The sequence below is a fragment of the Cupressus sempervirens genome, chromosome 3 (assembly GCF_028749045.1).
Source record: "Cupressus sempervirens isolate cs-2001-9-10 chromosome 3, ASM2874904v1, whole genome shotgun sequence".
NCBI classification, from domain to species: domain Eukaryota; kingdom Viridiplantae; phylum Streptophyta; class Pinopsida; order Cupressales; family Cupressaceae; genus Cupressus; species Cupressus sempervirens.
In genome coordinates, this window is record NC_143120.1 from 281,509,290 (window position 1) to 281,520,015 (window position 10,726).

A 10,726-nucleotide genomic window follows, 5' to 3' on the forward strand; every position below is an offset into this window, starting at 1 on the left:
AAATTGGATTCTATCTCCTTTATCCTTTCCTCTAGAACATCCATTTATTTTCCCCGTTATCCAGCTCTTCCATGGTGTTATTTTGACTTCCTTGTTTCTAAGCTTCATCATTGGTGGGAATCTCATGACTAAGACTAAGCACACTTAAGTCCACCTCAATGTGTGCCTCCTATTTGTCCAATTTTACATCTTCATCCTCCCCATCATAATTATCTTCCTCTCCTTCTACATACTCTTCATCTTCTGCATTGGAGTCCTCACCGTCTTCTGACATTTCAGCTTCAATTCCTCTTCTACAACTTTTAGGTCCTTCTTGTCCTTTTTCATACTCATTTCCTTTTTCTTATGGAGACATTTTAACCTCCTCTCTATAGAGATATAATCTTAGTTTTATCATCTTTGCTATCTTATTCCTCAAACCCCTATTTATCTACATATATAATTTCACTATCAATTTTATGTTTAAGGGTAGGGCCTTGGGGAATATTCTAGGGCAACATCTTCCTTTTGGGCAAGGTTTCTAATAAAAGGGATTATTCAAGGGAAAGAGCCTGATGGGGACACAACCCATGCACAAAATGGACACAACAAGAAAGGGAAAATTTTAATAACTGTGAAAATATGCTAGTACACTTAGTGTAGAGAAAAAAAACTCCAAAACATGCCCTAAGGGCTTACAATAGCATAAATCTAGAGATAAATTCTTCTCCTAGTACCTTCTCTCAAACTCCACTCCGAACTACCTTTTATAATGCCAGAAATGTTCTTAAATAGACCCCAAAGGGTTAAGATTAGGAATACATTCTAGAAAGTGCTAGTTGGCATCCACCGACCAAATAGAAGGCTCCATAAGTTGCATTAGAAGTCGGCACAAAATTAGAAGAATCCAAAAATGATAATCAAACTTCTGAGAAGCATAACTTTTGAACCATAGCTTCGATTGATGAACTATTTACATTTTTGAAAAACTCTCAAAGCGCTCTATAGCCCTATGGACTAGCTTTGCTCATCCCCATTTTTTGGCCGGTTCAAGGTCATTTAATGCCCCAAACCTGACTTTGAAGCATTCTTAGGAGGTCTCCAAAAATTGAAAAACTGTGATAACTTTCAAACCGTGGGGCCTTTTGACCTGATTCTTTTTCTAGAATGCTCTAAATTAAAATTACATTCATCTGGCCAATTTACACCCTCTAATTTATCAAAATTATGGCACAATTACATACTCCTATTTTTTTAAACATTTACACGTATCCCAAGGTGTTCAAATACTCTAACCTAGAACACTAATAGTGGAACTATGAGAGTTGGAACTTTCATTTGACCCAAATGGGTATCTAGAAATGAAAAAACATGAAAGAGAAAATAAGTCTAAGTATTTTTTTTAAATTTTTTTGGGTGACACAGGATTGCCCTTATTCCTCTGGATGCTTTTGCATCAGACACCCAGGGTAGATTAAAAAGTGACCATGTCACTTTATGAATGGTAGAGGAAATCCAAAATGGGAAACCTTAGCAGCTGATATTCAAGTTGAGTCCTCTATTGGCCGTCCTTTCCACTTGACCAGATACTCTTCATACTGCCTATTTCTAGTACTCCTACCCACATGACTATCTAGAATCTCCTCTATCTCCTCCTTCTTAGAAGTAGGAATTGGACATGGCTCTAACATTAGCTCCTCATCTGCACCATCATCATGATACTCTGCTAAGTCTGTAATGTTGAAAATAGGAGAAATATGAATGCCATCTGGCAACTCTACTTCATATGCATTTCTAGAGTCATGTTTCTTCAAAATTTTGCAGGGGCCAAATTTCTTCATCTTTAGCTTGTTGTAAATACTGGCTAGAAGTCTTTTTTTTCTTAAGTGTACCATGACTAGATCCCCTACTTGGAATTTCTTATGTCTTCTCCTTTGATCAGCCCTAGCTTTATACTGTTGGTTCATCTTGGTAATGTGTGCCTGGACCTCCTCATGTAGATGCTTGATATGTTCAGCAAATTCTTCAGCTTTAGCACTTGTCCTATCCCCTTGCTTTATCTTCCTCAACTCTGGTGTAGTCCTTGGGCTACTTCCATATACAATTTGGAATGGTGATATACCAGTACTCCTTTTTATAGAGTTATTGCAAGAAAACTCTTCTTGTGGTAGAATCAAATCCCACCCCTTGGGCTTATCCCCAACTAAACATCTCAATAAATTGCCCGGACTTCTATTTACCACTTCAGTCTGCCCATCAGTCTGCGGGTGATGTGTAGAACTGAACTTCAAGTCTGTTCTCAACTTCTTCCACAATGTTCTCCAAAAATACCCCACGAATTTAGTATCTCTGTTAGAAACTATACTCCTTGGGAGATCATGTAGTCTTACCACCTCTCTGAAAAACAAGTCTGCAATATGGACAACATCATGAGTTTTGTGGCATGGAATGAACTGTGCCATTTTGGAGAACCTATCAACCACCACAAATTCTGAGTCATTACCCCTTTGTGTCCTCGGCAATCCAAGAACAAAATCCATACTTATGTCCTCCCATGGTTTTGATGGAATAGGCAATGGCTGATATAGTCCAGTATTGTGACTAAATCCCTTGGCCACTTGATAAAACGGTCAATTTTGTACAAACTTCTTCACATCCTGTGACATTTGAGGCCAAAAATAATGTTCTTTGAGAATGGCAATGGTCTTATCTCGACCAAAATGTCCTGCCATCCCTCCACTGTGTTTCTCCTTAATCAAATTTTCACTCATGGAACTCCTTGGAAGGCACAATTGACTGCCCTTGAACAACATACCATCCTGAATCAAATAGTCTAGCCACTTGGTTCTATCTACAACAACAGGCTCTTTACAAGCTTTCCACGCTTCAGCAAAATCAAGATCCTCAGGGTATAGATTCTTGAGTTCATCAAACCCAACTACTTCAACTTGCATTAATGTAAGCAACAACTGTCTCCTACTTAGTGCATCTGCAACCTTGTTAGATTTTCCACTTCTATGCTTCAACACAAATGTATAGCTCTGCAAGAACTCTACCCACTTCATATGCCTCTAATTCAATTTACCTTGGCTATTTAGGTATAGAAAATGCCTAGTGATTAGTATATAAAAAAAATTCCTTTGGCAATAAATAATGCCTCCATTTCTTTAAGGCCTGAACTATTGCATAGAACTCTTGATCATAAACAGAATACTTCTTTTTTGCATCATTCAAAATTTTCACTAAAATATGCAATAGGCTTACCTTCTTGGCTTAATACAGCCCCAATAGCGTTGTCACTAGCATTACAATCCACCTAGAACACCTTTCTAAAATCTAGAAGTGCCAACACAGGTTCTTCTGTCACCTTCTTCTTCAGCATTTAAAAACTTCTCAAAGCTGCTACAGTCCATTTGAAATCTTTTCTATCCCCTCTTATTGTGTCAGTCAGGGGTGCACATATGCCACTAAAATTCTTAATGAACTTCCTATAAAAACTAACCAAACCATGAAATGATCTTACCTCAGTAGCAGACCTTGGAGTAGGCCATTCCAAGATGGCTTTTACCTTCTTTGGATCCATTTTGAGACCTTCAGCTGATATAACAAATCGAAAGTAGATTAACTCTCTTTTTGCAAAAGTACACTTCATTAGATTAATTAACAGATTCTCTTCCCTTAATATTTCAAGGACACTACAAATATGCAATAAATGTTCTTCCAAAGTCTTGCTGAAAATTAAAATATCATCTAAATAGACAATAACAAATTTTCCCAAGAACTTCTTAAGTACCTCATTCATGAGCCGCATGAAGGAACTTGCGGTGTTCGTCAATCCAAAGGGCATGACTAACCACTCATAAAGACCCTCCTTGGTCTTGAAGGTTGTTTTCCACTCATCTCATTCTCATATCCATATCTGATGATAGCCACTCTTGAGGTCTATCTTTGTGAAGTACTAAGCTCCACTCAAACAGTCCATAAGATCATCCATTCTTGGCAAAGGAAACTGACACTTGATGGTTATCCTATTTATAGTTCGAGAGTTTGTACACATCCTCCACTCGCCATCCTTCTTTGGTGCTAGTACTGCAGGTACTGCACATGGACTCTAGCTCTCTTGAATCAAGCCCTTCCTCAATAGCTCCTGAACCTATCTATTTAGCTGCTCAGTTTCAGTAGGTGTCATCCTGTGAGCAACCTTGTTAGGCAAACTAGCTCCTGGGATTAAATCTATCTGATGACTAATTTACCTTACCAATGGAAAGCCTTCTGGAACATTATCAAAGATGATATCTCCAAACTCACCTAGTAAATCTTAAACTTCAAGTGGTATTTGACTACTACCTTCTTTATGTTTCCTAGGAATCAAAACATAGCACGTACGTTGACTTTTCATGCCACCTAAAAACTTCCTTCCATCAACAAGACAAATCCTAGCACTACTACATACCTTTTGTCCTTCCTTTTTCATGGGCTTTAGTTTTTGGCAAACTCCATCCTTTGTTAGAGAGTATGTGTTTGCATGACCATCATGCACTGCATGCCTATCAAACTGCCATGGTCTACCGAACAATAGATGGAAAACATCCATTGGAATAACATCACAGAGAACTTCATAATGGTAATTCCCAATTTTGAACTTCACTAAACATTGTTCACTTACCAGGACCTTATGATCATCCTTCACCCAAGCAATCTGATAGGGCTGGGGATGTTTCTCCGTCTTGAGCTTCGGCTTAGAGACCATCTCCTCTGATACCAAGTTATTAGTGCTACCACCATCAATGATCACATCACAACATTTATCCTCACACTTGCACTTGGTATGGAATAAACTCCACCTTTGTCCTAGTTCAATCTCACCACTTAGTAGGACCCTTTCATTTACTAAAGTCTCTCCTCTTTCTGCATCCTCTGAATGTGATGATTGTGCATCCTCATCCACATGAGCAACCCTAGCTTGACCCTTAGCTCTCCTATCTATCCTTCCTTGTCATTGAGGGCATTCAAAGGCATGATAACCTTCTTCATTACAATGTAAATAGGTACCACATAAGCATCCTCTTCCTTGTCCAAGTCCTATACCTCTTCCTCTCCGATTTTCAAAGTCTTGATCATAGGAGTGGTTGAAACCCTCATTCCTTTGGGTCCTGCTAGTACCGACATATTCATTTTTATTTTGAGTTTCATTTCGGCCTCTAGATGACCTACCACTACCCCTTCCTCATTGACCATGCCCTCTTTGTCTCCCTTCAAACCTTTTATTTATCTTCTCTTCAACTTGTAGGGAAAACTGGTATGCCTCCTCAACACTGGTCATTCTTACAAGACTTAATTCCTCCTGGATGCTAGGTCGCAACCCACTGATATAACAAGAAACCTTCTCCTTATTTGCTTCTACATGCCCCACTCTAATAAGAAGTCGGTAAAACTCCTCTATATATTCTTGGACTGATTTTCTTATTTTCTTTAACCCATGCATCTTCTTAAACAAATCAAGCTCGTAGTCAACAAGAATGAACCGCTTCTTTAGTTTGTCCACCATGCGATCCCACCTTGTGATCTTCTCCTTTCCTCTTCTATTTCTTTTTAATTGAACCTCTTGCCACAAAATTTTGGCATGTCCTTTCAGTTTGGCCTTTGCAAATTTAACCCTATCTGGATCCCTAATATCCTCATACTCAAAGTACTCTTCCAATTCATTGATCCAGTCGATCAATTCATCTGGTTTCAGATTTCCTGAAAATATACCCACATCAATTGTAGGTCTTTTCCCAAACTCATTAATGGCTCTAAAAAGCCTCTCCTCTATTGGAATATTCAAATATGGAAGGAGTACTTATGAAAGGGGGGGGGGGAGGGGGGTGAATCATAAGTATCATATTTTATCCAATAAAACTTTTAACTGAAAGTAAATTGCATGCATGTAAATACATTAAATAAACATGTAATTAAACACATGCATCAATAACTCATAACACTAGAATTTGGTAACCCAGAAACCCTCTAGGAATAAAAAGGTAAAACTGGGGTGGGGATGATACCCACAAAAATTACTGTAGCAATATTGTTCAACCACTTTTGATGGTCTGCCCTATTAAAGGCTTTACACTGTGTCAATAGTGACCTGGTTTGAGGATTTCAAACACTTAACATGAAATGTCACCCTGTTAAAGGATTTAGTCACCTAATTAAGGATTTACAAAATAGCTGTTAAGCTAACCTATCACCATAGGATTTTCATTCTAATACAATTGCTAGAGAGTATTAGGTATCATGAACCTGATAGATTACAATCCTTGATTGCTGAATGCAGGCATCTGTTCCACTTTCTCTGATCTTGATCCTTTTGTGATCTGATAATCCTCACTTCTAAAAATAGAATTCCTTGTGCACCCTTGTATGTCTTTTCACACCTCTCTTTTACAATGAAATTTCATCTTTCTTATAAATACATTTGAGAACTTAGGGTTAGGTATGGATCTACGATCCATATTCAATCTTCATTTTTCACTTATTGTGTGCACTTCTTCTATTGGTTGCATGCCTTCATCATTTTTCTTATTGGTTGCATGTAGATTGCATAGGAAAAATAAAAGATTCGATCTCATCATTAAATCCTTCGAGATTTACCTTATGTCGGCTGCAAAAACTATTTGCATTATAGTTTGTGCAATCACAAACTCTTATGCTGATATACTGAGTTACTTGGCTCCTGAAGTATTGCTAATACTCGGTAGATGCTATTTCCTGGATAGCTTGGCACTTAAAAAAAACCGTATCACTCAGCACCTTATGTTACTCGGCACTTGATGTTTACTCGGTATCTGATCTTCACTCGGTGTCTGATCTTCACTCGGTATCTAATCTTCACTTGGTATCTGATCTTTACTCGATATCTGATCTTTTACTCAGTATCTAATCTTCACTCGACATCTAAAAACTACTCAGCACATGAAGATTACTCAGCATGCATGGTGTACTTGGTTCCAATGTGGAATGTGATTAAGTGTGTTGGCACTCAAGTGTCAAAAACCATTATGAGGTTAACAATCTCCCCCTTTGACATGAGTGACAAAAACACTTAACTGACCTTATAAGTACATTTACTAATCTAATTGGTATTTACAGACTTTAAAGAAAACTTGATCAAAATTTGTAACTTACAATCTTACAATATATACCTCAAAAATTTTGTAACTCCCCCTGAGTTGATTGTGCCTTATCTGTATATCAAGCTCCTCCTCTGTATCTTTTCTCATTTTATAATTTTTATAACTCCCCCATTAATTTATCTCATAATATCTGTATCTCCCCCTATTATGTCTTTTTTCTCCCCTTTTTGACACTTATGTCAAAGAATGTTTAAGGGTTAAGACCATATTTCACCATAAATGTATTGTTTACCTCCATAATCATCCTGAGAGTTGCATCCCAATTGTTCAAAGCAATTTCTAGTGACTTATGTTGGATGGCAGTCTCGGTAGCAAGATGAATAAGTCCATCTAATGTAGAAAGATTTGGGTCTTTCTTGAGAATAGTTTTGGCATATACTTGCTCTTTATGGAGTATCTCTAAATGTGGGGTAATGGAGGACTGGAGCTGTATTAATTTGGTCTTGATATTAGCCTCATCTGTTGTTAATACAACTATTTCTTTGTGAGTGTGAAGCGATTGAGCAAAATGCTTCTCACTTTGAGCTAGATCATTTGGTAGTTGCATGCTTGAAATGTTTAAACTTTTTTCCAGGCTCAGTATCTTTTGGCTTGTTTCTTGTGTGAAGTATGAAAAATCACACAACTTTTTGTACAGTGAGAATATGTTCTCAAGTACCTTTTTCACTTTGTCAATAAGTTTTGCCAATTCAACTTGTGAAAGTGCAATTTGTCTTGATATTTTCTCATTCACTTTCCCTTGAAATTTTCTTTCTGACCATTCCATAAGTTTTGCATTTGTCTCTAGGTCTTCACTTGTCACCTGGTCAACAATATCTGTTAATTGCTTTGTGATATGCTTTGACTCATCTGATGATTGCAAACTGATATGTCCTTAATTTCATATAGTGTCTACTTATGTTTATACTCCTTCATGAGTATCTCTTGTCTTTTCCTCCTATTCAGTGCATCCTGTACCTCATTGATTTGATCAATGGTTATTGATTTTGAGTCATAGCTCAGTATGACTATCTCCTCATCTAATTTAGGGTCTCCATAGTGAAGTACCCTTGCAACTCTAGTAGTACTAGATGATGGTACTGATATTTGCAATGGCTGGTGTGAAGGAGTTCTCGAGGTAGGCAAATTTATTAATGTTTGTATTACCTCCTGTTCTTTAGGTGTTTTCATTTTTTCCTCTTCCTTCTGTCTACCATGATCAATTATTGTAATTTGTGGAAGTGCACCTTGTGTTTGTGCTATAGGATCAGATGTAATAGTCTGTCCTGTTTGTTCTATTCCTTTTCATACAGCTGCACTTTGCTTCTGTCTTGCAGCATCAATTATGCTTGTTGGTATTTGGAATTGACTACTAGTAGTTGTAATAGAAGGTGGTTCTTGTGGATTCACCTTATCTTTGACTGTAATTTCTACTAGTTTTTGCAATTCATCTATACTAACCAATACTGGATCTGTACACAATATTGCTTGTTGTGTAGATTGGTCAAGAATTCTTTTAAGATCTTCTGTAGTTAATGGATTAATATTCTGACCAGAAGTATTAGGAACATCAATAATAGTTATAGTTTCTATAGGTGAGATGGATTCTTGAGTAGGGCTAGGGGGTGGCAGTTGTGTGTCTTGCACACTCTGATCTGGTTGCTGCTCTTGCTCAGTTGTTGCCATTTTGTCCTATTTTTGTGTCTCTTCCTCCTCTCCATCTTTCTTTTCTTCTTCCTTCTTCTCTTGTTTTCTTTTCTTTTCTTCTTCTTCTCTTCTTCTCTTCATCTCTTCTATTGGTACAGCAACTTCTTCCTTGTATTCTTCCTCAAGAAAATCTTCAATCTTTTTGTACAAATTCTTCCATGATTTCATTGTTCTTTGAACAATCTCTTCCATCCTATTTTGAAGTATGAAGGATGCCCTGTATTTAGGTGTAAACCTATTATTATGCCTTTTGACTACCTTCCTTACTTGTTCCCTGGTCAAATTTGGCAATACACTTGCTAGGGTTGATTCTCTCATTTCCTTCTCCATTTTTAAGAAAAAATGCCATCTATCTTCTACAATCTTTGACAGTTCTTTTGGCAATTGACCATCTAGTTCAAGTGGAGTGTACTTGAACTGTGCCATCATTCCATACACTGTTTCTTCTATCTTAGTTTGTTCTTCTTTTGTAGATTTACTAAAATCAACTTTATTTAAATTACTCAAGTCACCATTTTCGATCTTTTTACATAAGGTATCAACTGATGAATTGCTTACCTTTTCAGATTGGTCTTCTTCATCAGTGTTAGGTTGAGCCACATACCTTCTTCTTTTCCTCAGCTCTTCCTATGTTTTCTTGATTTTTTTCTTCTTTGTAACCTCCTGTTTGGCCTTTTGAGTGGAGGCCCTTGTTGATGCTCGTGTAGTTGGCTTTTGAGGTGATGGCGTGGCAGCTTTCTTTGATCTGGGCTTGATTGGAGGCTGGTCTGTTGCCTTTCTCTTCTTTGGCTCAACTTCAGTTGGTGCTTCCTTGGCTTCTTCTTCATCTGCACCTTCCTCCTTGTCTTCTCCAAGACCTTGTGTTAATTCCATTGGCCCTTGTTCCTGCTCATCTTCATCATCACTATCTTCTTCTTCTTCTTCTGCTTCAGCCTCAATTTCTTTACCAAATTTCTTCTTAATCTTCTTTATTAATTTGTCTTTCTTCTTCAATGTGGAAGCAATTTTTAATTCCATGTTTATCTTTGATCTTACCACATCATAAGTACCAAAATGTGGAGCACTTTTATCTGTTTCTTCTACCAATAATGCAATTATTGCTACTGATGCCTCATCAATATTAATTTCATATCCAAATGGCCTTAGCCATATTACTCTTGGTATTACTGCTTGAATATAAGTAAAATCAATGTCAACTAAGAAACATATATTATTTGTATGTTTTTCTACTAAGGAAGCTGGTATCCTTGATCTTTGCTTCATGGATTTCTTGAAATCCTCAAAATAGCTTGTCATCAAGGTATCAAAATTTTCTCCCATTTGTTCTATATATTCATTAATTTGTGCAATGATGGTTCTTTCATTCCTCCATGCTACTTTTCCAAAAGAAGAAAACTCATTCTGAACATAAAAGAATATGCAAACTAGGATTGCTCCAAATTTGCATTGAGTGCCCTTTGTTCTTCTTATGGAAGCTAGGTTTTCATTGATCTGTTGCAATTGTAGTTCTGCAAGATCATAATTATGATCCTTTTTCACCAATTTGTAACCTACATCTACTGTAATGCATGGTACACTATTGAGTCTACTGGATTGATAGAATTTATGGATGATGACTGTAATAGAAAACTCAATTAGAGGACCCTGTATGGTATGAATTGTCATTCCTCTTTTGTTCCATTGTGCACCAGTATTCTTTTCAATAGCCTCCTTTGATTCACTTCTCAAGGTTTTGTATTGATCTAGGGTTGGGTACCTTGTTACTCTATGTATAATTCCCTTTGTCAATTTGATGAGAATATCTTCTAACCACAAATTTCCACCATGAATTCTGCTCAGTACAAGTCTAACCCATTCTGTTTTGAATACGGTGGGAAAACTTA